This window comes from Scyliorhinus torazame, chromosome 14 (assembly GCF_047496885.1).
Source record: "Scyliorhinus torazame isolate Kashiwa2021f chromosome 14, sScyTor2.1, whole genome shotgun sequence".
Taxonomy (NCBI): domain Eukaryota; kingdom Metazoa; phylum Chordata; class Chondrichthyes; order Carcharhiniformes; family Scyliorhinidae; genus Scyliorhinus; species Scyliorhinus torazame.
The window spans coordinates 54,602,008-54,629,072 of record NC_092720.1 but is presented as its reverse complement, the minus strand read 5'-3'; the positions used below and the strand labels follow the sequence as shown (position 1 = coordinate 54,629,072).

Here is a 27,065-nt window from a genome sequence, read left to right as displayed (position 1 = left end):
TTTTGTTTGGTCACTTATGCTTTGCCGTATGCAGTCAACAAACTAGTCCTAAAGTTACAATAGTGAAATCTGTGGTGATACAAGGTCAGGGAATCACAAATCAGTTTGTGCTAGCTAGCAATCATCCTCATCATCAGGCAAGGAACAATAATGGAAAGGAGAATATAAAGGAAAAAGATTAATATGGAAAGAATATAGCAAATAGAGTCTGGTATTTCAAGAATGATAAAGAAAAAACTTTTAATGCATTTTACGCTGACTGCCATGCCATGATACATAATAAAGAATGGATTAAAAACGTCAATTTCTGTGAGTGTTCGGTAACTTGGTTCTTTGTTGTTCAAGTCAAAGCCTGTCTGAGTGATGGATCAAAAAGATAAAGAGAAAATGTAAGATGCACAAGCAAAAATGAAGACTGAAACAGAATAATCGAAAGCCAAGTCCATAATGTAATACTTTACAGTAAAGACCTGTAGGGTAGAAGCCAGTCCCATTAGGAAGTATCCAAGCAGCACTAAAAGCTAATGTCTTATCCAATCAAAGCTATTTCTATGGCTCCTTGGGCTTCTGCAACACTGTCTTTACACTAGACTGAAAACTCTTTGTACTAATTGCCAGATTGTACCAGGTTTTCTGGGTCAGTTGCATTCTATAATTGACAAAGATGGGCAAAAAAGGAGAAAAATTCAGGCTCACTACTGCAGGCAGAGGGTCAGATAATGTTTCACAGAGAGGCCATCATCTTCTGGCATTCTGTACAGGATTAATCAAGCACCATCTGTAGATCTGCTGCTCATCTTGCTCGCTCAGCCAGATCTAAACTTGGGAGGTACATGAAATGAGTTCAAAATCATTTTAAGTAATTTGTCTATTTTCTTTCACTATGTTCTTATTAAAAGCTTGAGGAATGCTGTTGGCTGTTTTCCTGCAAATGTATTGGCAGGAGCTTGTCATTGTAACCCCCTAAAAGGATTCTCCTGTTCTGAAGTTTTATGGAAACTCTATGAAATACAGTACCTGTATTTTCCAATACCCAAATAAAAAGTTTGAAATAGAATCAGCTGCTGCAAGTGTATAACTCAAATGAAAAAGCTATGTCACACACTACTGATCACATATTACTTTGATTTCATAATTACTCAAAAACTCAGTATATTTGCTAAGATTTCTTTATATTTGCTGTACAGATGGACAATTTAATCAAAATAATGGTATGTACATCATGCAGAATTCAAAGTGTAACATTTCAAGTTGCAATGAGGCTCTGACAGCTTAAATCTGGAGAACACTTGCTAGCTAGTTTAAAATAATCTGGAACTAGTTCAAGTCCATTAAGGCCAGCAGACTGCTTTATAGGGAACTTGCAAACTGACCTGCATGTTCACAGATTTGCATACTTAATACTAAAATACATATATTACTTAAGATGCAGTCTTTTATGTTATATGTTAAATGGGAAATGTTATTACAAAGTAACTTAAACAGAATTTTTACAATTGCTTTTGGCATCATAGATAGAAAATAATGTTAAACATACAAATTTTACCATGTTATGCAAGATAAACTTTTAAGTCTGATTTATATAAGTTTCTCCCAAGTTTCAATAGGTATCATACAGCTATTCCTAAAATATTCCAATTTGCTTACAAGCAACATGAATCACCTTATAGAGTCACACCTCACAATTAAAATCCTTATTTCGTACAGATGTCTTTTGGAATTGGCATTAATGCAGTTTGAATCAATGAAATTTTGGTTGTTCCACAGGATATACAAATGGTCCACAAGGTCCAATATTGCTTCATGCTGAGTTAGTCTTTCTATATATAAGTCTAGTTTTGATTTTGCGGTCAATTTAATACAGCAATTTAATGAGATTATTTTGCAACTTCGGACATGACCATTACAATATTAAGGAACAAAATAAGATCCTTCATCTTCCAATTGCAATCTCCTTTAATTTCATCATCCAGACAAAAAGCATTTGTTAGAACACTGCATCTATGTTTACTTATAAAGTTCTCCATCCATTTTTTGCTAGTGGAAGCATAATACCTCTCCCCCAAAAGCAGCCCATGGACAGGAAAACCATATCTATACTATCAGAAACATTCATTGCTTTGCAACAATCAAAGCTAAGAAGATAGTTCAGACGGAAAATGGAACTTTATAGCCAAAAATCAATGTGGTAGAAATGGCTGCAGTATTAGTTTTCCTTTGAATAATAAGTCCATTAACTGTTCAGCAAAGTCAAAACATAAGAATTGTGCAAGATGATCACTGACATTGGTTGCACCCATATACATGTTTTGTTTTGGTGTTGCTTGGCTTTTGAAATTGAAATTCTCAGTAATTTCCTGGCAACATTGAATATTGATGAAATTATGAATTTGACTACATATGTCGATAGAGTTTGCGAAATTGGATGGTTCAGCAGGAGTCAACAAAACAGTTTGTAGGGCTTACCTTCACACAAAATACAGACATCTGTATGAGGCCTAAATCTGCAGATAAATCCAGAGGTTTTCCGGGACACACAAACAGGTGTAACACTACATAGGTAAAACACAATACCAAATATTTAGAAAATAAAAAATATTTAAAACAGAAGAGAGTAAGAGAGTAAAATGTCTTCCCACAGCCACAGCCAGCTCTAATGCAGGGGGAGTTAGGAATGCACTGGCTATAGACTTTTTCCAAAGCTGTAGGTCTTTTTTAGTGAAGCAAGATTAGTTCATACAAAACTCAACAATACAGCACTGAAACCCATTGTTGATATTCAACATTTTTCACATAGCGGAACAGAATAGACAATATGGTAGCTAGGAAACCATGGGCTGGATTATAAGTAGATCATATCTCATTTATTCACTGTTCAGTAATCCTTTTTTCTTAACCAATCCAAATGATTAAGGGGAGCATAAACCAAAATCAATATCAGTCTGCTTAAATGAAAAAAAAAATTCAATGGAATAAGATGTTCCATCTGGAGACAAGACAATTGCTTGATCAAGTAAAATATTGTGATGTTATTTGAAAAACTGAAATTTTAATGGCAGACGTCCGGGGAAATAAGGAAATATGTAACTTCAGTATTACAATCACCACTCTGTTTTTATTGAGAAAAAAAATGCCACTCTTTGAAATGTACTTTTGAAGAGAGCATCTGACAGGATAACCCTAAACAACAGACAGTTTGGAACATTTAAATAGAAGAAAAATTCTGAATGTTTAATGTAGGGTATAACCAGAAGATTAGCCTATCCTTTCTCTTCAGGTATCGTGATTAATTTGCTCTCCATGTCCAGCATTTAGGTTTTTGTTTCAATTAGATACATAGTCCCAATTCACTTTCCCTTCATTTTTAAAGACAAAATAACGTTTTGTCCAAATTTAAAAGCATAAACCTACATAATATTTCTTAACAACACTTAGCCTGAAAAAATCAGAATGGACATGTAACCACAGAGAACTAATCTCTGTGGCAATAAGGCACTGATTTCTGTTGTAGTGCAACGTATAATAAATGTATCTTTGTTATTTTCCTATTCCTTCCTTATCCCCTTTATTCATTTCTAAATTCCACGTTCCTTTTTTAAAACAAAGATCCAGTTCCCAGTTTTCCTTCAGACCACTGAATGCTCTAGGTAGCCATAGAAGTGATTGTTCCTACCAGCTTCTTTTCATCAGTTCAGCAATTGACCAATTGACAACTGATTGATGGTTATCTTTTCAGTCTTACAATAGGAGAAATTACCATTACTAAAGCTATGTACAGTAAATGCCTCCAGAGTAAATTACATGATTCTAAAATTCTCTTTCACTCACTTAGTACAATAGCAACACAACAAAAAGTTTCCTTTTTTGTCCCTTTTCTAATACTGTAGATTTGGCCTTTCCTGCCAACTGCAGAAAGGAACTTGACAGCTTCTTTAAAAAGAGGAGCATAAAGGAACTTGAATGAAGGATGGCACTGGGCCGGACTTAGGCTCCTATTCAACGCAAGAGCTATTCTTTGCAGAGAAAAATTAGGCATGTGAGTTTAAGATAAGATGTGCCTGAATAGACCATGGAATACTCAGTTTGACCTTGAACTTTTTCCACGTTTCGTTAACTATTAGTGTTCTGTACAGTTAATGCAGCATTCATTTGAAAAATACCTTTTCATTGGCAAGGAAGCAAAAATCTTGGATTGATACCTTACAACCAGCATACAGCTGGTGTGAAGCCATTTTACTTTACGCCAACACTAAAGTTATACAGCAATTTTCAATCAGGGCCTAGTCTAACAGCAGAGCAAAGTGGATGGAGTCTATACCTTGGAGGAAGTCATTTCACTGCAGTTTGATTCAGAGTCAAATTTAGCTCAGATGTAAAGTACATCCCCCTGAGGGCGGGATTTTCCGGCCCTTCCCACCTGCTGGATCTTCTGAGCCCGCTGAAGTCAACACCTGCCATGGGTTGCCTGGTGGCAGGGTGAGCGAGACACGCAAATTGGCATGAACATCGGTGGGACCAGACAATCCTGCCGGCAGCCAATGGTGAACCACCTCCGCCATGGGAAAACCCTCTGTGGAGGAGCTGGAAAATTCCAGCCTTAGTAGTGGTGAAAGAATTCAGGCTTAAATGCAGAGTTGCTGCATCAATTAGATAATTAAAAACAGTATCAAACTGTTCCCTCCAGTCTCCAAATGTATAATCAGAATTTACAATTGTTAATTCAGCTGATCAACTTTATTTAGCTCAGTTGGATTACAAAGATTTTATTTTGCCTCTTGGTGTTGTAAATTGATATGATAACACATCAGACATTTAATAGTGGCAGTTAACCTACATCACTGAACTACATTGACTCCTGATAAAGCAACATCTTGGTTTTAAAATTCATAATCTTATTTTCAGATACCTCCATGGCCTCGCCCCTCATCAACTTTGTAATCTCCTCCAGCCCCATGAACCCCTGAGATATCTGGGTTCCTTTAATTGTAGCCGCTTGAGCACCCCCGATTTTAAATTTCCTTCATTATTCAATTGCCTAGGCCCTAAGCTCTGGATTTCCCTTCCTATATCTCTTATCCTCTATATATTGCTTTCCTTCTTTACAAAATTCCTTGCAACTCACCTCTTTGACCTATTATTTGGTTATTTTAGCTGACACCTGATATCACCCTCATATGGCTAAGTATTATGTTTTGTTTTATAATGCTTCTTGGGGTGATTCATGATGTTGAAGGTTCTATATAAATATATGTTGCTGTTGTGGTTCTTTCATGAATGTGAAAGACACCAGACCGAACCTGTACGCCTCACCAGACCCAACTCAGGCCACAATGTGGCTGCTAAATCGATTTACTGGACTCATCACGCCTCGTCAGATCTAATGGATCTCATGAGGCGTCGCAATCTGGGTTCTGCCCATTGAGGCCGGTACCCAAATTTGCATATTCACGTGAGCAGTTAGTTTCACTTGAATATGTACGCACCTTAGAGACCCTGCTTAGCACTGTTTTCCACAAATGTGGACCAGGTGTACCGGCACTTGGGGCAGGTCTCCCAGGTGATCGGGGGCCCCTGAATGGTCAGGCTCTGGGAAGAATGGTATCCTGGCACCCACGATGCCACCTGGGAACCATGGCTCTACCAGCCTGGCACCCTGTCAGTGCTACCTGGGCACCCTGGTAGTGCCACCTGTATGCCACCCTGGCAGTGCCAGGATGCCCAGGTGGCACTTCCAGGCTGGCAGGGGCATTTCCAGGCTGGCAGTGTCACAGTGCCCAGGTGGCATTGTGCTCATGCCAGGGACCGGGCCTGGGGGTGCCCTGCCTTATGAGGTGGGGTGCAGGGGGCTTGATGACCCCCTTATTAGTGAGTTGGGATGTTAGGGGTTAAGGAGGCCATGATGGGTGGGTCTAGACATTGGGGCACCATTTAAAAATGGCGCCCTGGTCTCTTCCTGCACTGGCGAGGGAGCCAGCGCCAGGCAACACCCGGCTAAACCCGCTCGACATGGGACTTCATTTCATTTGCATTAAATCGCACCCACCATTCCTGTTTGTGCACATGAGTTGGAATGGTTTTCTGCACAACGAAAATAATTCCTGTCCCTCACAGTCACGGGTGGAAGTGCTACTCTACTTTGTAGATAAACTATCAAAATTAAGTAGCATAAAATCAACTAAAAAGCATACTGCTAAATACCCACCGTTACCCTGAATGGAAGCAAACCCTATTAAAGTTTGTGTAAAATTAATCATTTACTGTCCCCACAGTAAACCCTTGCGCTGTACCAGCAATGGTCACTTTGTGAGGCATTTTGTTTGATTACATTTGCCATTAATGTTGACTGATATTCAGATAAAGAAGCTTTACTCATCTATAATAATTTTAAAAATGTCAAACCAAATCATTCAATTATTGATCTGTAAGATGTAAAGGAGATTAATGCTTTTTCATTCTAAGACCAGAAAAGGTGAAGGCTAGTATGAGCCTAGATTGTCACGTGATCACAGCAATGTGTAATGTGTAATCAGTAGCACCACATGATCACTAAAGGGCTGGACCAACAGGGGTATAAAAAGCAACCACATTGGGTCTCTTGCTCTCTCTTGGATGCACTGTGACCAGGGCAATAGCAGACTAGTTCAGATGGCTAGTGGAGTTACGTATAGTTACCGTAGTTAGATCTTGTTAACCTTATCACTAGTGTCAAAGTTAAAGTAAAGAACTCATGCAATTATTGTTATAGTTACTCAATAAACCTTTTGTTACTACTGAACAAGTTTGAGTCTTCTTCATCGAGATTCAGAAGATCTCATCGCTAACCAAGGTTTGAGTAGCACATGTTACCTACCACACAGGTAACAAAACAACTATCAACAAGCTCCCCCTCTCCTGCCATGAGAGCACAAAAATTAAAGGGGTTCGCGATCACTCTGATACCGGCAGGTAAGATGTTAATGAATGAGTGATAATTGGGCCTCTTCTGATGGTGAACAGCTGAATCACAGAGACCAAGAGTGTGCCTCTGGATGATTCTGTGCTGTAATAATAATATGCTGTAATGACTGACCTTGGCCAGAGTGGTAACAATGTTCAACAATTGGCCTCAGTACTCTTGGGTTAGGGAGGGGGTACCAATCAGAGTTCTCACATTATTGGGAATTGCTGCATATTGCTGCAGGATAAGTGGTGTAAGCAGGGGAAGATTGGTCACATGAATGATGAATGATTCCACTGCAGTTTATTATCAGTACACCCCTCCACGTGGCATCCTTTCTGGGGGCACCAGTTTGCCCTCAAGTTTAAATGCATCATTAGTGCTTCTCACTTACGTGAAATCCTCAGTGGACACAGAAAACACCAATTAAGCTCAAAGAATAAAAATTCAGTATCTGTCAGTGACTTTTAAAGAGAACATTTCATTTTATATTTCTTCCTTCTTTCTGAAGATTTCATGATTTCCCTGGAAACATCTTTCACAGAAAACTGATGGTCCTTTCAAATCTGGCTACCCCAGGGATTTCACATGCTTCTAACAGCATTCATTATGAGATAATGCTGTACTCACAATATTTCCCATCACACTGTCAGAACAAAACCGCAGCAGACAACATAATGTACAATGTATGTCTATCAGAAAATAGGAGTCTGCAGCTTCAAATCATTCAAAGCTGTGTAAATGCCCCAGCATTGTTGTTAAATATGCTTTCTAGTGTCACACTATCCATTTTTCCAAATCGATTGTCTTGTCAGTAACACAGATGTAATCTCAACTAGCCACTGTGATATTTAAGCACACCACGCAAAGAATGGTCTCTTATTAACAGTGGTCCTTGGCTGTCTTTCCATAAAGTACTGTAGTACCTGAAACAGGGTATTCTCATTTAATATCATTGTCAGATGTGAGGAAGAAATCAGAACAAAGTAGCTTCAGACACAAAACTGAGCATTTGGAAGCAATGGCATCAACAATTTTGTGCAGTTGAGAAGAAAGAAGCTTGCAACATTATGTAATGTAAGGATGCTTATGTCAAGTAACAGTGAGGGGCTACTTTAGATCAAAAACAGTATCTTAAGAGCCAGAACTAATACTAGCAAACAGTTCACTTTAATCCGCAAAAGTTTCTCAGAGACCCTCGATCATTAGTTAAAATGCTGATCAACTTTTTTTACCTCAATTATTTACGAGTAATCAACACAAAATAAGTCTCCACTTGAATATAAGAAGAAAGTCGGAAATATTCAACAGGTCTGGCAGCATTTGAGTGGAAAGAAACAGAGTTAATGTTTCAAGTCGAACATGATTCTTCTTGAGAACTGAATGAGGGTAGAAGTGTGATGGGTTACAGACAATTGAAGGTGGTGGGTATAGTGGGGTCGAACAAAAGGGAAGGTATGGATTACGATTGAGGGCGGGAGAGATTAAATTACAAAGATGTTATGGAACTAACGGCAAAGGGAATGATAATAGTTGTATTGCAAAATCACAGGGGTGTTACAGCAAAGAAGGAGGCCATTCAGCCCATCATGTCTGCACCAGCTGTCCAAGAGGTGACATTCCTCCACCTTCTCCCCGTAACTATTCACAGGCAGCATGGTAGCATAGTGGTTATCACTGTTGTTTCACAGCACCAGGGTCCCAGGTTCGATTCCCAGCTTGGGTCATTGTCTGTGCGGAGTCTGCAGGCTCTCCCCGTGTCTGTGTGGGTTTCCTCCGGGTGCTCCAATTTCCGTCCACAAGTCCAGAAAGAAGTGCTGTTAGGTGTGAATTGGACATTCTGAATTCTCCCTCTGTGTACCCGAACGGGCGCTGGAATGTGGCGATGAGGGGAATTTCACAGTAACTTCATTGCAGTGTTAATGTAAGCCTACTTGTGACAATAAGGATTATTATTAATATTATTATTATTCCTTTACAGATAATTATCTAATTCCCTTTTGAATGCTTCAATTGAACCTGTCTCCACAACACTCTCAGGCAGTACATTCCAGATCCCAATCACTCATCGCATGAAAAAGATTTTCCTCAGGTTGCCATTGCATCCTTTGCCAATTATATTAAATCTGTGCTCTCTCATTCTTGATGCTTCCAAGAGTTGGAGCTGTTTTTTTCCTATCTATTCTGTCCCGGCACCTAATGATTTTGAATATTTTCCTCAAATTTGAGAATGATCCATTTATCTCTACACTTTGGGCGTGATCGTCCCAAAAGGGAACAAAGTCCCTTGGGGAGCACGTTTAGCCTCGTATTTCCCGGCACTCGCAGTGCCGAGAAACACATGGCTATTCAATGCGACTCGCTTTGAATAAGGGGCCTGAATGGGGAACCCACGGCCGAAGCCACACATAGCTCTGTTTTTTACAATGGGGAGCACCGCTCGCCTGAACCTCCCACTGTAGGTAGAGATCGGACCCCATTTTTAAATGGCGTCCCAATCTCTGAGGCTCCCAAACGAATCACCTACCTCCACCCCAGCCCGAATGCAACATGAGAGGGTCCCTGGCCCCCCCGAACACCCACACCGGGCAACCCCGGCTCGATAGTGCGAGTGCAATAAATGCCAGCTTGGCACTGCCAGGGTGCCAAGCTGACACCACCAGGGTACCCAGGTGGCACTAGCAGTGCCAGGGCACCACCCTGTTCAAAGGGCATGTAGCTAGAGGCCTCGATCCCCTGGGAGACCCTGCACGAGTGCCATTTTATTTGCAACCAGGCAGTTAGAGGGGAGCGCTGGCGATAGTGCGTGGTGGTTGTGGGGGTGGGAGAGCCCTGATAATTGTGTCTTGGTGGGGAGCCCCTGATAATTGTGCATTGGGGAGAGCCCCTGATAATTGTGCATTGGGGAGAGCCCCTGATAATTGTATCATGGGGGAGAGGCCTGATAATTGTGCTGTTGAGGAGAGAGCTCCCGATAATTGTGCTGTACGCGGGAAGAGCCCCTGGTAATTGTGCTGGTAGGGAGTGGGGGAGAGATCCCCCAATACCTACCTGGCGGGGGGAGAGGGTGCTCGGGGGAGTTTCACCTTAGTTCCGATCGGAGCGCCCTTTCGAGATGGCACCCTGATTTCTGTGGAGCCAGCCTTGCCAGCTCTACCAGGCCCTGGCCCGCCTGACTGACGGCGTAAATCACACGCCCTGATTTTCTTTTGTCAGATTGGTTCAAGATGTGGTCTGAAAACTCAGCAGCACATCTGAAGAGAGACATGCTGATTTTCAGTCAGAGCCTGACACTTTGACAAATTATGGGAAAATTCCACAGGACATTTTGAATCCTTTTGACTCTCCTTCAGATTTAGATTCACATTCCAGCAGCCCCAATATTTTGTTTCAGATTCCAGCATCCGCAGTATTTTGTTTATTCCCATGTGCTCTAATTTTGTTTACCCATCTCCTGCTTGGGCCAATCCTACCATTATTTTCTAAGTACTCAGTTATCACATCCTTTATAATAAAGTCCAGCATTTCCCCTACTACTGATGGCAGTTAACAGGTCTCCAATTCCCTAGTTTCTCTCTCCCTCCTTTCTCAAATAGTCTATGATTTGCCAGCTTCTGACCCACAGGCACTGTTCCAGAATCTATACAATTTTGGAAGCTGACCACCAACGTATCCACTATCTCTACAGCCACCTCTTCCAATACTCTGGAATGCAGATCACGGCATTTATCAACTTTCAGTCCCATTAAATTCTCTAGTATTACTTTTTTACTAATAACTGTACTGATCTCTTTCAGGCCCTTAATCTTACTATATTAGTCCCTTGGCTCCCCAATATTTCAGAAATATTTTTTCTATTTTCCTCCGTGAAATCAGACACAGAGGAGGAAGTCTCCAGACTCAAGAGCGGTGGCTTTAATGGTGTTTGCCACTAGTCTGGCCACGAGCAGGAAAATATGTCCCCACTCTTCACAGCGGGTCCATTCCTGCCAGTGGCCAGAGTAAAAACATGCTGCAGCCTTTTAAAGGGATGTGGATGAAGGCCTGACTGAATTGCCCCCACTGTCCAATTATCCGCACCTACAGGGGGATATCACCCAAGTCCAGAACCCGTCCGGAACAATGTGGCGTGGACATGTTGGTATTCACCTGTAAAAAGGCCTGTGGCACCTCTGGGGATTGAAAGTTGGAGGCCTCCAGCAACTGTAGACCTCGAGCACCACATGCAACAGTGGGCGGGTGGTGCGTCAACCACGTGGATCTTGGTGCTGCAGGAGTTTCCAGGACCTGGAATGTGGTGTTGTAGGAGATTCCAGGAGGTGGATCTTCTTGCTGTAGGTACACAGCTGCATGAGATACTGTTGGGCAACGATGGTCTGTGCTGGGGAGGATGGTTGGACGGGGACTCTGAAGAAGTCACACATAAACTCTGTTTCTCTTCATAGATGCTGTCAGACCTGCTGAGTTTTTCAAGCATTTTCTCTTCAAAGTTTGTTGCCCCTTATTGTTTCTTAACTTCACCCAAACTGATTCTACATCTTGATCTTCTGATCCCAGATCCTCTCTCACTAATGTACTGACCCCATCCTTTTGCTTTTTTCCTATCCTTCCTAAATCTGAATACCCTTGAGCTTTCAATTCCCAACCTTGGTGACCCTTGGTTGATGACGTTCCTCACTTAAGTACCTTACGTAGCAATACTATTGTCCTAATCCTATAGACACGAGACACAAAGACACATATTTCTAATGCTGCCATTAAACTCAGCCTTAATTGCTCTGCTGGGCTCCACAGATGCTTGTTCAATGCAAGCACACTACTAACAAGGTGAAGATCAGCTTATAAAATACCATATCCAGTATATTATATCTTGGGCGTCTCCATCATCTGCTTAGACGAGAGGTTGCTGCTGTTGCCTGGTCACCATTTGATCATTCCTTTGGACGTCTATTTTTATTCAGGTGTTGCAGGAAGTAAAAGGCAGGAAAGACGAAAGGAATTGTATGCTGCATTATCCTTTGAAGTAACGTACTGCTTTTTATTCAATATCTCTATTACTGGACTTAAATCTGGGAGGGAGTCAGGAGGGCACATAAATGCCTGCCATGCCACATCTGGGTTTGCGTTAGATAATAATGTGGCACTCCTGTTCATTTTTCAAACTGTTGCATGCCTGAGGAGCCAGAGTATTCTATGCAAGATCCTCAGATCATTCTGCAGGCATTTCATTCTCCCTTTCCCTTTCTTCAGGTCTCCTGAAGGTGGTGACTCACTTGCTGCACTGAGAATCAAAGGATATAGATAGTCCCCCATTCTGTTACCTCACTGGAAGCCTGCATGATAAATGTCAATTCAACAGTGGAAGCTATCAATACTGAATTTGATGCTGTCGGGCCTAACATCCACAAATGCATATTATAGCAGGGATCAATGGATGCACCATTAGGAACAGGAACATTATCATTTCCTCCCCAATCCTATGTTAGCTCATTGGAGCTCAATTAACAACAGACCAAACTTGGGATCTTCTGGCCTGTATTACACAGTACTTTACAAAAAATAATTTATGGGGTGTGGGTATCACTGGCTAGACCATCCCTAGTTGCCCTTGAGAAGGTGGTGGTGGTGAGCTGCATTTTTGAACTGCTGTGGTCCCTGCGGTTTAGGTACACCCAGAGTGCTGTTACGGAGAGAGTTTCAGGATTTTGACCCAGTGACTTTGAAGGAACGGCAATGTATTTCCAAATCAGAATGGTGAGTAGTTTGGAGGGGAACTTCCAGTTGGCGGTGTTCCTTCCAGGTATCTGCTGCTCTTATCCTTCTGGATGGTAGTGATCAAGGATTTGGAATGGTCTGGCTAAGGAACCTTGGTGAGTTCTGTTATATATTATACTTACAGGATAAAAGAGAGGAATTGTTGAAGCACGTGGATTGAATGCAATATTCAACAGAGGTTTATTGGATGGTTGTTAACTGTACAAAGGCTAGGCTAGACTAAGTCTAAGCCTGTGAAGTAGCTAATGACATCACGGACTATCACGTGACTCAACTCTTGAAGGGCATGCAACAACACAACAATACCAACCCACATACATAACATGTTCCAGCAGTGCATCTTGTAGATGGTGCACATGGCTTCCACTGTCCGTTGGTGCTGGAAGGATTGAATGTTTGTGGAAGTAGCAATCAAGTGGACTACTTTGTCCTGGTTGGTGCTGAGCATCTTGAGTGTTATTGGAGCTGCACACATCCAGGCAAGTGGAGAGTATTCCATTTCACTCCTGACTTGTGCATTGTAGATGGTGGTCAGGCTTTGGGAAATCAGGAGGCCAGTTCATCTCAGCAGGATTTCCAGCTTTTGACCTTCTCTGATAGCCACAGTATTTATATGGCTAGTCCAGTTCAGTTTCTGGTCAAAGGTAAACCCCCAGGAGGTTAACAGTGGGGGTTTTGTGATGGTAATGTCATTGAATGCCAAGGGGTGATGGTTAGAACCTCTCTTGTTGGAGATGGTCATTGCCTGGCACTTGTGAGGCGCAAATGTAACGTGCCACTTATCAACCCAAGCCTAGATATTGTCCAGGACTTGCTGCATTTGCACATGGGCTGCTTTAGCGTCTGAGGAGTCTAAATTGGTGCTGAACATTGTGCAATCATCTGCAAACATCCCCACTTCTGACCTGATGATGGAAGGAAGATCACTGATTGTGATAGCCGAAGGTAATTTAAAAAAAAGTACTTTATTACAAACATCTATCAAAACAGGTTATAGTAAATAAACACCCGGGAAACATACTTCCCAGCAATCAATTATACAGTTTGTACAGATTTTTTCCCTGTTCCCCCCCCCTCCCCCCGCCACCCCCCGCGATACGAACAGCTCCTCAAACACGGCCACAAACATCCCAACCTTTTCTCAAACCCCCCTGCAGAGCCCCTTAACTCGTACTTTATCTTCTCCAACCGCAGGAAGTCGTACAGGTCACCCAACCATGCTGCTATCCCCGGTGGCGATGCCGACTGCCACACCAGTAAAATCCGCCGCTGTGCAATCAACCACAACATCGGCTTTCCTCCTCACCATGAGCTCCAGATTCTTTGAAACCCCGAATATCCCCCAATTTTCCGCAACTCCAAAACATGTGCACCTGATTCGCTGGTCCCCGCCCACACCTCTCACACTCATCTGTGACCCCCTAAAAGAACCTTTTAATTCTCGCCCGAGTCATATGCATCCTGTGCACCATCTTAAACTGTATCAGGCTCATCTTTGCACAAAAGGAGGTCCTGTTTACCCTATGCAGTGCCTCACTCCATACTCCCCAATTGATCTCCCCTCCCAACACCGCTTCCCATTTCTCCTTGATCTTCACCACCCGCTCGCCTCCATGCTCCCCCAGCAACTTGTATATATCCCCAATTCTTCCCTCCACTTCTACATCTGGAAGCAGCAGTCCTTCAAGCAGGGAACGCCCTCCAGACCTTTTGCGTAAAGTCCCTACGCTGCAGATACCTGAACTCACTCCCGCTCGGCAACTCTACCCTCTCCCTTAGCTCCTCCAGACTGTTGAACCCTTCCTCCAAATACAGATTCCCTCACCTTGACCAGCCCCACTTCCCTCCACCTCCTGTATACACTATCCATCCCCTCCTTCCACCCTAAAATACCTCCTCAACTGATTCCATATCTTCACTGTGCACTGCACCACCGGGCTCCCTGAATACCTATTCGGAGCCATTGGCAATGCTGCCGACACCATAGCCCTCAAACTAGACCCTTGACAAGATTCCTCTTCCATCCTAACCCACTCTACCCCTTCTCCTTCCCACCACTGCCACACCCTGTCCACATTCGCCGCCCAATAATAGTGAAGCAAGTTCGGCAATGCCAAACCCCCTGCTGCGTCTGCCTCTGTAGCAGGGCCCGCCCCACCCTCGGCACCTTCACCGCCCATACAAAGTCCGAAATGTTTCCGAAAAAAGATCGGAAGAGCCTGAAAAATAAACGAGAATCTTGGCAGAATATTCATTTTCACCACTAGGACCCCTCCAGCCAATGTTAAGTGCAGTGTATCTCACCTCTTAAGATCCTCCCTGGCCTCCTCCACCAGCTTCGTTAAGTTCTACTTATGGAGCTCCATCCATTCCCTCGCTACCTGAATCCCCAAATAATTAAACCTATCCCTCGCTATCGTAAATGGCATCCTCTCTAAATTAGCCCGCTGTCCCAGGTCATTCACCAGGAAAACCTCGCTTTTCCCGACATTCAAATTGTAACCAGAGAACCCTCCAAACTTCCCCAGCAGGCCCATAATCCTTCCCATAAGTGCCGCCACTCAACCCGATCAAATGCCTTGTCCGCATCCATGGACAAAACCATCCCCGGATCAGAGCCCCGACGAATTCATCACCACATTCAACAGCCATCTTATATTACTCGTGAGCTACTTGCCCTTCACAAAGCTTCTTTGATCTTCTGCAACCACCCCGAGACACAATCTGCCATCCTCCCCACCAACAACTTAGCCAATACTTTCACATCCATGTTCAATAGCGATATGGGCCTGTACAACCCACATTTCACCGGGTCCTTCCCCTTGTTCGGGATTAGTGTGATGACTGCCTGCTTCATCATCTCCGGCAACTCCCCCTTCTCCAGTGCTTCATTAAACGCCCCCAACTGATATGCTGCCAGGTCCGTCGCAAATTCCTGATAAAAGTCCACTGGGTACCCATCCGGCCCAGGGGCCTTCCCCGACTTCATACCCCTGATACTATCCAGCTCCTCCCTCAGCCCCAGGGCCTCCTCCAACACCTGCCACTTTGCTTCCTCCACCTGGGGAAATTCCAGCTTGTCCAGAAACCGCCCCATGTCCCCCTCCTTTCCCCCTGGGTTCACCTCATAATGTCCATGGTAGTACTCCCTAAATGCCTCGTTTATCTTCCCTGGCTCCGACTCCACATCTCCAGCCCCAGGCCGTATTTTCAATATTTCCCTGGACAGGTCCTGCCTCCGCAGCTGGTGCAGAGTGAAATTCTATGAAATTCTCCCCATACTCATATTGCACCCCCCTTGCCCTACGCAGGTGCCCTACCACTCTCCCCTTTGTCAGCCTGACAAACGGACCCTGCAACTTTTTCCTCCTCGTCCGCGGTGGGCATACTCGAATATTCCCTGTCCACTTCCACCATCTACTCGCTAGAAGCTCATGTTCCTCCCTGCTTTCCCTATCCGTATGAGCCTTAAACAAATAATTTCCACCCGGACCACTGCCTTCAGTGCTTCCCAAAAAATGGACGCCGACACCTCCCCTTTCTGATTCAACTCCACATACTCCTTAATCGCTGCCCGCACCTTATCATAAAAACTTCCATCCGCCAACAGCCCCGAGTCAAACCGGCCTCTGCTCTCGTCCCGATCTAAACCGAATCTCCAGCCAATGGGGTGCATTGTCTGAGATAACTATCCCCGCATACTGTACCCCCTCACCCCAACCAAAATCTCTCGACTCACTACAAAGTAATCAATCCTTGAATACACCTTATAGACATGTGAAAAGAAGAAATATTCCCTTTCCCTGGGTTCTGAGAGCGCCATATATCCACCATACCAATCCTCTCTATAAACCCCCCCCCAGCTCCCTTGCCATTCATACCCTACCCATCAACCTGGAGCTCAACCTATCCACCCTCGGCTCTAGGACACAGTTAAAATCTCCTCCCAACTGGTGCGTGGCCAAATCCGGGATCGCTGCCAGCAACCCCCTCATAAAACCCACATCATCCCAATTTGGGACATACACATTACCAACACCACCGGTGCCTTTTCCAATATCCCACTCACAATCACATATCTCCCACCCGGATCCCTCACCTCCTTCACACTCACAAATTGCATTTTTTGCTAATTAAAATCACCACTCCCCTCGATTTCGAATCAAACCCCAAGTGGAAAACCTGCCAGGCCCACCCCTTCCTTAACCTAACCTGGTCCTTCACACGGAGGTGCGCTTTCTGCAGGAAGACCACCGCCGCTTTCACGCTCCTGAGGTGCGTGAACACCCATGACTTTTTAACCAGCCCATTCAACCCCTGGACGTTCCACGTTACTAGCCTCACCGGAGGCTTATGCCTCCAATCCCCTCTAACGTCCGTCATCTTCCCTACTTAACTCCGCCCCCTTAATTCCACCCTATATCTAACCCATTCCAGGTGGCCCCTTTCTCCACCCCTGACCATGTCATCTCTCACCCCCTGCCACGTTGCAATAACCTCCCCCTCTCCCCCCCCCCACCCCGGCCACTACTCCTTCTCCCCCACCACCTCACTTCCATTCACCAGCATCACCTGCTAGCACAGCCCCTGACCAAAGGCACCTCCCAATGACCTCCCTTTCCACCCCACCCCTTGTCATGATATCCACAACAGCATATCATGGTGCAATCACACACACACTGATGGACAGGCAGTTGGACCAACCAGCACACACATAACATCGCAGCCAATCACCAGTGAGAGCACACGCACTATAAAACAGGGAACACCACAGTTCCCGCTCATTCTACCAGGAGATAGCTCAGAGCACAGAGCTCACAGCGTGCCACTCAGACATAGATCATGTGCTGAGTGCCTCACTAGGATAGTGATAGGGCTGGGTCCACAGGTTAGCTGGTGAAGCACGTACCCAAGCCAGTAGTTAGTTGTTACCGTTGATTAGACAATAAAACAGAGTTGTACCATCTACAGCCGTGTTGGATCATTTGTGCATCAGAACACCCAACACGACATGATACCAGTAGTGGATGCAAACCAGCGACTGTGAGACCTACCTGCACCCTTTCAGAAATCCGCCATCCTGCTCCATAGTAAACATCAGCCCGCCGCAGCCGCTCCGAATCGCTGGTAATCTCGGCGTAAACTGGAAGCTGTTTAAACAGCGCTTCCAGCTCTTCCTCGAAGCCACAGACAGGGAGAATGCATCGGACACCAGGAAGATCGCCCTCCTCCTCTCCATGGTGGGGCAACACGTCATCCACATCTATAACTCCCTGGCATTCGTGGAAGGTGAGGACAAAACAAAATATAAGACGGTGCTTCTGAAGTTCGATGAACACTTTAGCGTGGAAATCAATGAGAGCTTCGAGAGGTACCTATTCCAGCAGCGCCTACAGGGTAAGGATGAGCCTTTTCAATCTTACTTAACACACCTCCGAATCCTAGCGCAGTCCTGCGGCTATGGGGCCACCTCCGACTCCATGATACGGGATCAGATAGTTTTTGGGGTAATCTCGGACACTCTACGCCACCAGCTCCTTAAAATAAAGCGCCTCACCCTAGCGACTGCCATCGAGACCTGCGTCCTCCATGAGAATGCGACCAGCCGGTACTCCCAAATCCAGGTGGCTGAAACGGCATGGCAGGGGTCCCATGAGGCGGAGCGGGTCCAGTCGATCGAATTCCTCCCGGCCCCCGGCCCGGACGAGGGTGGCCATTTCGCGTGCTTTCCGAGGCCTCCCGCGCTTGTACGCGCCAAAAGAGGGGACGTTGACGCAGAGGAACGTTATGCACAGGCACGATCTACGCAGGACCGCACCACGCATGCGCGGTGGTGCAACGAACGCCATTACATCACGATGTGCAGCAACCGTGGCTCCGCCCACTTAAAGCGGCAATGTCTGGCCAAAGCGCAACAATGCCTTCGATGTGGCAGGATGGGCCACTATGCTGCCTGCTGTTGAGCAGCTCAAACCTGCCCACTCCCAACAATTCTGCCAGCCTCGCAGGGACGTGCGGGCGATTCAGCCCACCTTCACTGAGTCATATCCAGATAGTATGCCGACCAGCGATACCGAAGACAGGGAGCCCTTCCACGTTGCGGTAATCCACAAGAACCGGATGTCCCCAAGTCGGAACCACCAGCCGTTGCCAGTGCACAGCACTGATCCGGGCGATGAGTGGTGTACCACCCTAACGGTTAACCGATCCCAGATCACATTTCACCTGGACACTGGGGCGAGATTTCCGACCCCCCGCCGGGTCGGAGAATCGCCGGGGGCAGGCGTGAATTCTGCCACCGCCGGTTGCCGAAGTCTCCGGCACCGGATATTCGGCAGGGGCGGGAATCGCGCCGCGCCGGTTGGCGGGCCCCCCTGCGCGATTCTCCGGCCCGGATGGGCCGAAGTCTCGCCGCTAAAATGCCTGTCCCGCCGGCGTAGATTAAACCACCTACCTTACCGGTGGGACAAGGTGGCGCGAGCGGGCTCCGGGGTCCTGGGGGGGGGCGCGGGGCGATCTGGCCCCGGGGGGTGCCCCCACGGTGGCCTGGCCCGCGATCGGGGCCCACCGATCCACGGGCGGGCCTGTGCCGTAGGGGAACTCTTTCCCTTCCGCCTCCGCCACGGTCTCCACCATGGCGGAGGCAGAAGAGACTCCCTCCAATGCGCATGCGTGGGAATGCTGTCAGCGGCCGCTAACGCTCCCGCGCATGCGCCGCCCGGAAATGTCATTTCCGCGCCAGCTGGCGGGGCACAAAAGGCCTTTTCCGCCAGCTGGCGGGGCGGAAATTCGTCCGGCGCCAACCTAGCCCCTTAAGGTTGGGGCTTGGCCCCCAAAGATGCGGAGCATTCCGCACCTTTGGGGCGACGCGATGTCCGACTGATTTGCGCCATTTTGGGCGCCAGTCGGCGGACAGCGCGCCATTTCCGGAGAATTTCGCCCCTGGTGTCTCCGCCAATCTCCTCGCATGGTCAGCCTTCCAGACCTTGAAGGTTAAACCACCGATTCTGCCATCCCACTGTCAGTTGGTTGACTACAATGGAAACGTCATCCCGGCCACGGGGTCCTGCCAGCTCGATGTTACACACAACTCACACAAAGCCAAATTATCATTTGAAATCGTAGGACCCTCGAAGGACTCTCTGTTAGGCATACAGGCGTGCAAGATCCTCCACCTCGTTCAGCGGGTACACACTCTGTCCCAAGAAGGCACGTCCGATTTCCCAGATGCAGACAGTAGGGCGCAGCTCCACTCACTCCTCGCCCACAACCAGGAGGTTTTCGAGGGCATGGGCACACTGCCCTACACGTACAAAATACGGCTCAAACCGGATGCCACCCCGGTCATTCAGGCATCTCGTAGAGTCCCAGCACTCCTCAACGACCGCCTCAAGCAGCAGCTGCAGGACGTTCAGGACCAAGGAGTGCTTTCCCGGGTCACGGAGCCACCGCCATGGGTCAGCTCCGTGGTGTGCGTCAAGAAGCCCTCCGGTGAGCTCCGGATCTGTATCGACCCAAAAGATTTAAATCACAACATTATGAGGGAACGCTACACCGTACCCAAATGAGAAGAAATCACGAGCGAGATGGCTTGGGCAAAAAATATTCACCAAGCTTGATGCCTCAAAGGGCTTTTGGCAGATTCAATTGGATCAGTCCAGCAGGAAGCTGTGCATTTTCAACACCATTTGGCAGATACTGCTACAATAGGACGCTATTCGGCATCATTTCGGCCTCCGAAGTGTTCCATCGCATCATGGAACAGATGATGGAGGGCATCGAAGGGGTACGCGTCAACATGGACGACGTTATCATCTGGTCCACCACACCACAGGAGCACATCAGTCGTCTCCAGCGTGTCTTTGCACGGATACAGGATCAGGGCCTGCGCCTTAACCGAGCCAAATGCTCTTTTGGCCAGACTGAGCAAAAGCTTTTGGGGGACCACATCTCCCGGTCGGGTGTGCGGCCGGATGCCGACAAAGTGGCAGCCATCGCAGCCATGCAGCAGCCGTCAGACAAAAAGGCAGTGCTGCGCTTTCTCGGGATGGTCAACTTCCTGCGGAAGTTCATTCCTAACCTTGCTTCACACACGACTGCTCTTTACCACCTGGTCAAAAAGACAACGGAATTCCAGTGGCTGCCCGCACACCAGAGTGAATGGGAGGAGCTTAAGGTCAAGCTCACCACCCCCCCGGTACTGGCGTTTTTCGATACCACACGGGAAACAAAGATCTCAACTGACGCCAGCCAGTCTAGCATTGGGGCGGTACTCCTCCAACGGGACGACACCGCATCATGGGCTCCGGTCGCCTATGCCTCGCGGGCCATGACCCGCACAGAACAGCGCTATGCGCAGATTGAGAAGGAGTGCCGAGGCCAGTTGACTGGCATCGACAAGTTTCACGACTATGTATTTGGTCTTCTGCAGTTCACTGTGGAAACCGACCATCGCTCCCTGATCGGCATCATTCAGAAGGACCTCAACGACATGACCCCTCGCCTCCAGCGCATTCTGCTCAAGCTCCGGAAGTACGACTTCCAACTTGTCTACACCCCGGGGAAGGATCTCATCATCGCAGATGCTCTGTCCAGGGCGGTCAACACACCGCCCGACTCGGAGGGGTTCGTTTGTCAGGTCGATGCACAGGTAGCCTTCACATCGGCCAATCTGCCGGCCACTGATGCACGTCTGGCCCACATTCGCCGTGAGACTGCGGCTGACCCCCTTCTACAACATGCGCCACATGACGGAAGGGTGGCTCAAGGGGCAGTGCCCACAATTTTACAACGTCCGGGACGACTTGGCCGTCATTGATGGTGTCCTCTTGAAGTTGGACCGGATCGTCATCCCACACAGCATGCACCGGCTTGTCCTCGAACAACTGCACGAAGGTCATCTCGGAGTTGGAAAGTGCAGGCGGAGGGCCCGAGAGGCTGTGTACTGGCCGGGCATCAGCGACGACAACACCAACATGGTGCTCAACTGCCCCACCTGCCAGAGGTTTCAGCCGGCGCAACCTCCTGAGACCCTTCAGCCCCATGAGTTAGTCACGTCCCCCTGGTTGAAGGTGGGCGTGGACCTCTTTCATGTGCTCGGTAGGGACTACATTATTCTTATTGACTACTTCTCAAGTTATCCGGAGGTCATACGCCTGCACGACACAACGTCATCAGCTGTCATCCGGGCATGCAAAGAAACCTTTGCTTGCCATGGGATTCCGCTCACCGTCATGTCTGACAATGGGCCTTGCATTGCGAGTCAAGAATGGTCTTCCTTTGCCACTTCATACAACTTCACACACGTGACGTCCAGTCCCTTGCATCCTCAGTCGAATGGCAAGGCGGAAAAGGGCGTCCACATTGCGAAGCGGCTCCTCTGCAAGGCTGCTGATGCCGGATCTGACTTCTGTTTAGCCCTGCTGGCCTATCGCTCGGCCCCACTGTCCACGGGTCTCTCGCCAGCCCAGCTGTTGATGGGTCGCACCCTCAGGACCACTATGCCGTCCATTCATGTTCCTGACCTCGACCATGCTCCAGTATTGCGAAGGATGCAACAACAGCGTGCTCAGCAGAAGGTGGCACATGACGCTCGGGCGACTGATCTTCCTGCCCTGGCGCCTGGAGACAACGTCCGCATACACATACCGGAGGGTGGCTGGTCGGCAACCGCCGCCACATGGCTCCCCGCTCATTCCTGGCTCGTATGCCCAATGGCTCCATTCGCCGCCGTAATCGGCGGGCCCTTCGTCTGGTTCCGCGCTCGCTGTGAGATCATGCACCGGTGCCACGCCCTCCTGTTATTCCTGATGTTGCCTTTATTGAGCTTCCTGCCACTCTGCCTCTTCCTCTCTCGCCCATGGCCAGGCCCATCCCTCAGCCGGTGAATCCTGACCCACCCTTGAGGTGGTCAACCCAAATTTGGGGCCCACCTGAGAGACTTGACTTATGAGCCTGTTAGCACATTGGACTCACTGAACTGTTTTACAGTACTGTTAATGAGTTTTTTTTTCTTGTCGTTCATTGTTCCAGAAGTTTTCTCTCGTTGTTTGCTGATTGCATTTGTTCTGTTATTGGTACAACGTCGTTGTTCTGTTGCACCTGACACCTTCCTCTGTATATAGTTTAGCCTCATGTACATGTTGTAAATATTGCACACACATACTCAGATGCACTCACTACACATTTCTATTTATTATCATGTAGGCACATATCCTTTGTGAAAGGGGGTGATGTCATGATATCCACATCAGCATATCATGGTGCAATCACACACACACTGATGGACAGGCAGTTGGACCAACCAGCACACACATAACATCACAGCCAATCACCAGTGAGAGCACACGCACTATAAAATAGGGAACACCACAGTTCCCACTCATTCTACCAGGAGATAGCTCAGAGCACAGAGCTCACAGCGTGCCACTCAGACATAGTCCATGTGCTGAGTGCCTCACTAGGATAGTGATAGGGCTGGGTCCACAGGTTAGCTGGTGAAGCATGTACCCAAGCCAGTAGTTCTGGGTCCACAGGTTAGCTGGTGAAGCACGAACCCAAGCCAGTAGTTAGTTGTTACCGTTGATTAGACAATAAAACAGAGTTGTACCATCTACAGCCGTGTTGGATCATTTGTGCATCAGAACACCCAACATGACACCCCTCAGCTCAAGGAGGAAGACTCCCTGCTCACCTTACACCCCCCACCCAAGCCAAGACTTCTCCTGAACTCCAGGCAGTCTTCTCCAAAAGCTACAAACAAATGTTAAACACAAACAGTCCAATAAAACATCCCCACATGAACATTTCACCCCTACAACCCCTTACAAACAGCAACCCCCCCAAAAAAGACAAAAATCCCGCAATACCTATCTCCACTTCAAACATGCTCCCAACCATTACAAAGTGCCAAGCGTTGTCCACTCAGTTCTCCCCCAGTTTATGCTCCTTAATTAAGTCTTCGGCTGCTTCTGGGCTCCGAATGTCACCCATAATTCCAGCGGGTAGAGCACCCCAAACCTGGGGCGGAATTCTCTGACCCCTGCCGGGTCAGAGAATCGCCGGCGGGCCACGCTAATCACACCATGCTGCCCCGATGCCGGGGCGCGATTCTCCGGAGAATTGGCGCCACTGGGGACAGTGTGGTCGGTGCGGTGCCGGTCGGGGTATGTGACGACTCTCCGACTCGGCCAAGCGGCTGTCACCACAAAGCCGAGTCCCGCGGGCGCCGTTCTAACATCCTCTGAGCTGGCAGGGCCTCGACGTTGAAGGGTCCAGGGGCGGCCTGTGGGGGGGAGTGGGGGTCCGACCCCGGGGGGTGGGGGCCTCTGTAGTGGCCTGGCCCGCGATCGGGGCCCACCTCGCTGTTGGGGGGCCTCCTTTCCTCTGCGCCGGCTCCTGTAGCCCTGCGCCATTTGGCGTTGGGGCCGGCGCTGGAAAGAAGGCCACTGCGCATGTGCTAGTTGGTGCCAGCCCAACTGCACATGCGCGGACCCCGCAGCGCCGGGTTCAAGCCGGGATCGGCAGCTGGAGCGGCGTAGGCCACTCCAGTGCCATGCTACCCCACTGTGACCCGGAGAATTGGGTCTCGGAACGGGCGCCGACGCCGGAGTAAAACACTCCCGGTTTTACAACGGCGTCAGCACTTAGCCGCCTGATGGGCGAATCGCGCCCCCGATCTGCCACCAGGACAGCACTGCCTTGGCCATGTTGAAGCCTGCATGCCGCTTCGCCAACTCGGCTCTGATATCCTGATAGAAGTATTCTCCTGCTCCTCCACCTTTGCCCTCAACATTTTACAGAAATCTCCTAGGAGCCCCACCTCCGTCTCTAGAGCCACCCCTCCGCCCCCACCCCAAATCACCTGGGGGTTCATATTTCAAGGTATAGGAGGGGAACCGCAGACAATATAGGTTTTGGCCCCTGAGGGGGTCGTAATACCCCTCTACCCAGGTCTGGAGAAATGTCTGTTGCTTCAGGTGGTGGTTCCTGTGTCCGCTCTGGATGCGGACTGTGGTCCAGTGGCGGTAAGGTTGGTCCGGGAGGCATGTAGCGCACCGGCTAACGTAATTTTCATGAAGAGCGGCAAGGCACGGCTGGCAAAGGTGTTGGTGCAAATGGCGCCGGGTTGCTGTCGCGGATGGGTCGGGATCCCCAACTTATCGCCAGTGTGATAGCGGAAGGTAAGGACTTCATACGATGCCAGGTGGGCAGGATACATCTAGATCTATTTACTTTATTCACAAATACTACAATTACGCTACTCCCCACCCAGCAGGGTCACTCTCCCTGACCTGCTCCCAGGCAGGAGTTTTTATATCCTGTGAGGTTCAACCCAATTAGAAAGAAGGCTTCACCTGCCCCCCCTCCCCATCACCTGGGGAGTTCATACTCCAAGGTGTAGGAGGGGAACCATATCCAATATAGGTTTTGGCCTCTGAGGGGGTCGTAACACTGATGAAGCAGCTGAAGATGGTTGGGCCTAGGACATTACTCTGAGGAACTCTTGCAGTGGCATCCTGAAGCTAATGTGATAGAACTCCAGCCACCACAACCATCTTCCTTTGTGCTAGGAATGACTCTGATTCACATTGACTCCAGTTTTGCTCGGGCTCCTTGATGCCATACTCAGTCAAATGCTGTCTTGATGTCAAGGGTAGTCGCTCTCACCTCACCTCTGGCATTCATGTTTGAACCACAGGCTCACAAGGTGATGACTCTGGATGAAAAGGCAATTCCAACCCTCCATATGTACACTTCCATGATGATTGCCCTTGAAAAGACAAAGGATGGGATTATCCAGCCCCACCCATCGCATTCCCCACAGCGGTCTGGGAAATTCCAGCCAAAGGCTTTTAGGGTCGGCAGTCAGGTAGCAGAATGGATTGGAAAAGTGGCTGCATAACAGAAAGACGAGGCTATGAATTGAGGGAAGTTTCTCGGACTGTGATGCCCTAGAAGTTCTCATGTTACAGTTCTGGGGCGAAATTCTCTGTTATCGGCGGAAAGCCCGCCGATCGGCGCAAAAAACGGCGCAAATCCGACTTGCGTCACGTCGGAAAAATGGGTCGATAGTCTCCGGCCTGAAATGGGCTAGCAGCGACGTAACGGGATCCGCGCTTGCACACGTGGTTCACGCCGTGCAGCGTCATACGCGCTGCACGGCGTGACGGCTCATAAGGCCGTGCTGCTCCCCCCACCCGACCGGAACATCCGACCGGAACACCCGACTGGATGGCTGGCCGTCGCTCAGCCCCGAGGTTCGAGTCACGCGATGTGGAGGCGCTCCTGGACGCGGTGGAGCAGAGGAGGGACGCCCTGTATCCCGGGCACGGCCGCAGAGTTGCCCCACGCCACAGCCGGCGTCTGTGGAGGGAAGTGGCAGAGGCCGTCACCGCTGTGGCCCTGACACCACAGACAGGCACCCAGTGCCACAAGAAGGTGAACGACCTCGTCAGAGCAGGCAGGGTGAGCCTCCCCCTGCCCAATATCCATAACCCCCCTCCCCCATATCCCCCCTCCCCATATCCCCCCATATCCCCCTCCCCCATATCCCCCTCCCCCATATCCCCCTCCCCCATATCCCCCCTCCCCATATCCCCCATATCCCCCCTCCCCCATATCCCCCCTCCCCATATCCCTCCTCCCCCATATCCCCCGTCCCCCATATCCCCCCTCCCCCATATCCCCCCCTCCCCATATCCCCCCTCCCCCATATCCCCCATATCCCCCCTCCCCCATATCCCCCCTCCCCCATATCCCCCATATCCCCCTCCCCATATCCCCCCTCCCCATATCCCCCCTCCCCCATATCCCCCATATCCCCCCTCCCCCATATCCCCCCCTCCCCCATATCCCCCCTCCCCCATATCCCCCATATCCCCAAGTGAATCCAGCCCTAACTTTAACCTCTGCAATGCACGCGCAACCGATGGCGTGCATTCATATACCTGCCTAACACTGTTGCCTTTTACCCCTGCCCCCCCCCCACAGGAGAAGCGCGCACACAACAATAGGGAGCATTTAAGGACTGGAGGAGGGCCCGCTGATGAGAGGCCACTGACCGAACACCAGGAAAGGGCCCTGGAACTGGCTGGCGGACCTGAGGACCGGGAGGTTGCTGATGCAGAGGTCGGGGGCGTACTAGCAAGTGAGCCACCGACAGCCCGTCCCCATATCCCCCCTCCCCTATATCCCCCTCCCCCGTATCACCTGATCACTGCCTGATGTCTAACCATGCATGCTTCATTGTGTATCGCAGGACCAAACGTCCAGGCACCCATCCCCGCAGATGCAGACCGCCCGCAGGATGCCCCTCGGAGACCACAGGAGACGGAGAGACCCGCACCCTCCA

At 48.6% G+C, this 27,065-nt stretch overlaps 1 long non-coding RNA gene across 6 annotated transcripts in view; it reads right to left on the bottom strand.

Annotated features, from left to right (window-relative positions):
- LOC140389742 (uncharacterized) overlaps positions 1-27,065 on the bottom strand; it is an 846,836-nt gene that overhangs the window by 216,203 nt on the left and 603,568 nt on the right. For 4 of the 6 annotated variants that reach the window (XR_011934464.1, XR_011934463.1, XR_011934460.1 and 1 more), the window contains exon 1: positions 2,467-2,666. The exons of 1 other annotated variant lie outside the window; for it this stretch is intronic. This is a non-coding gene — a long non-coding RNA (uncharacterized lncRNA). Of the gene's footprint in view, positions 1-696; positions 822-2,466; positions 2,667-27,065 lie in introns of those variants that run through there. One more of the 6 variants, XR_011934462.1, reaches the window with a different exon arrangement.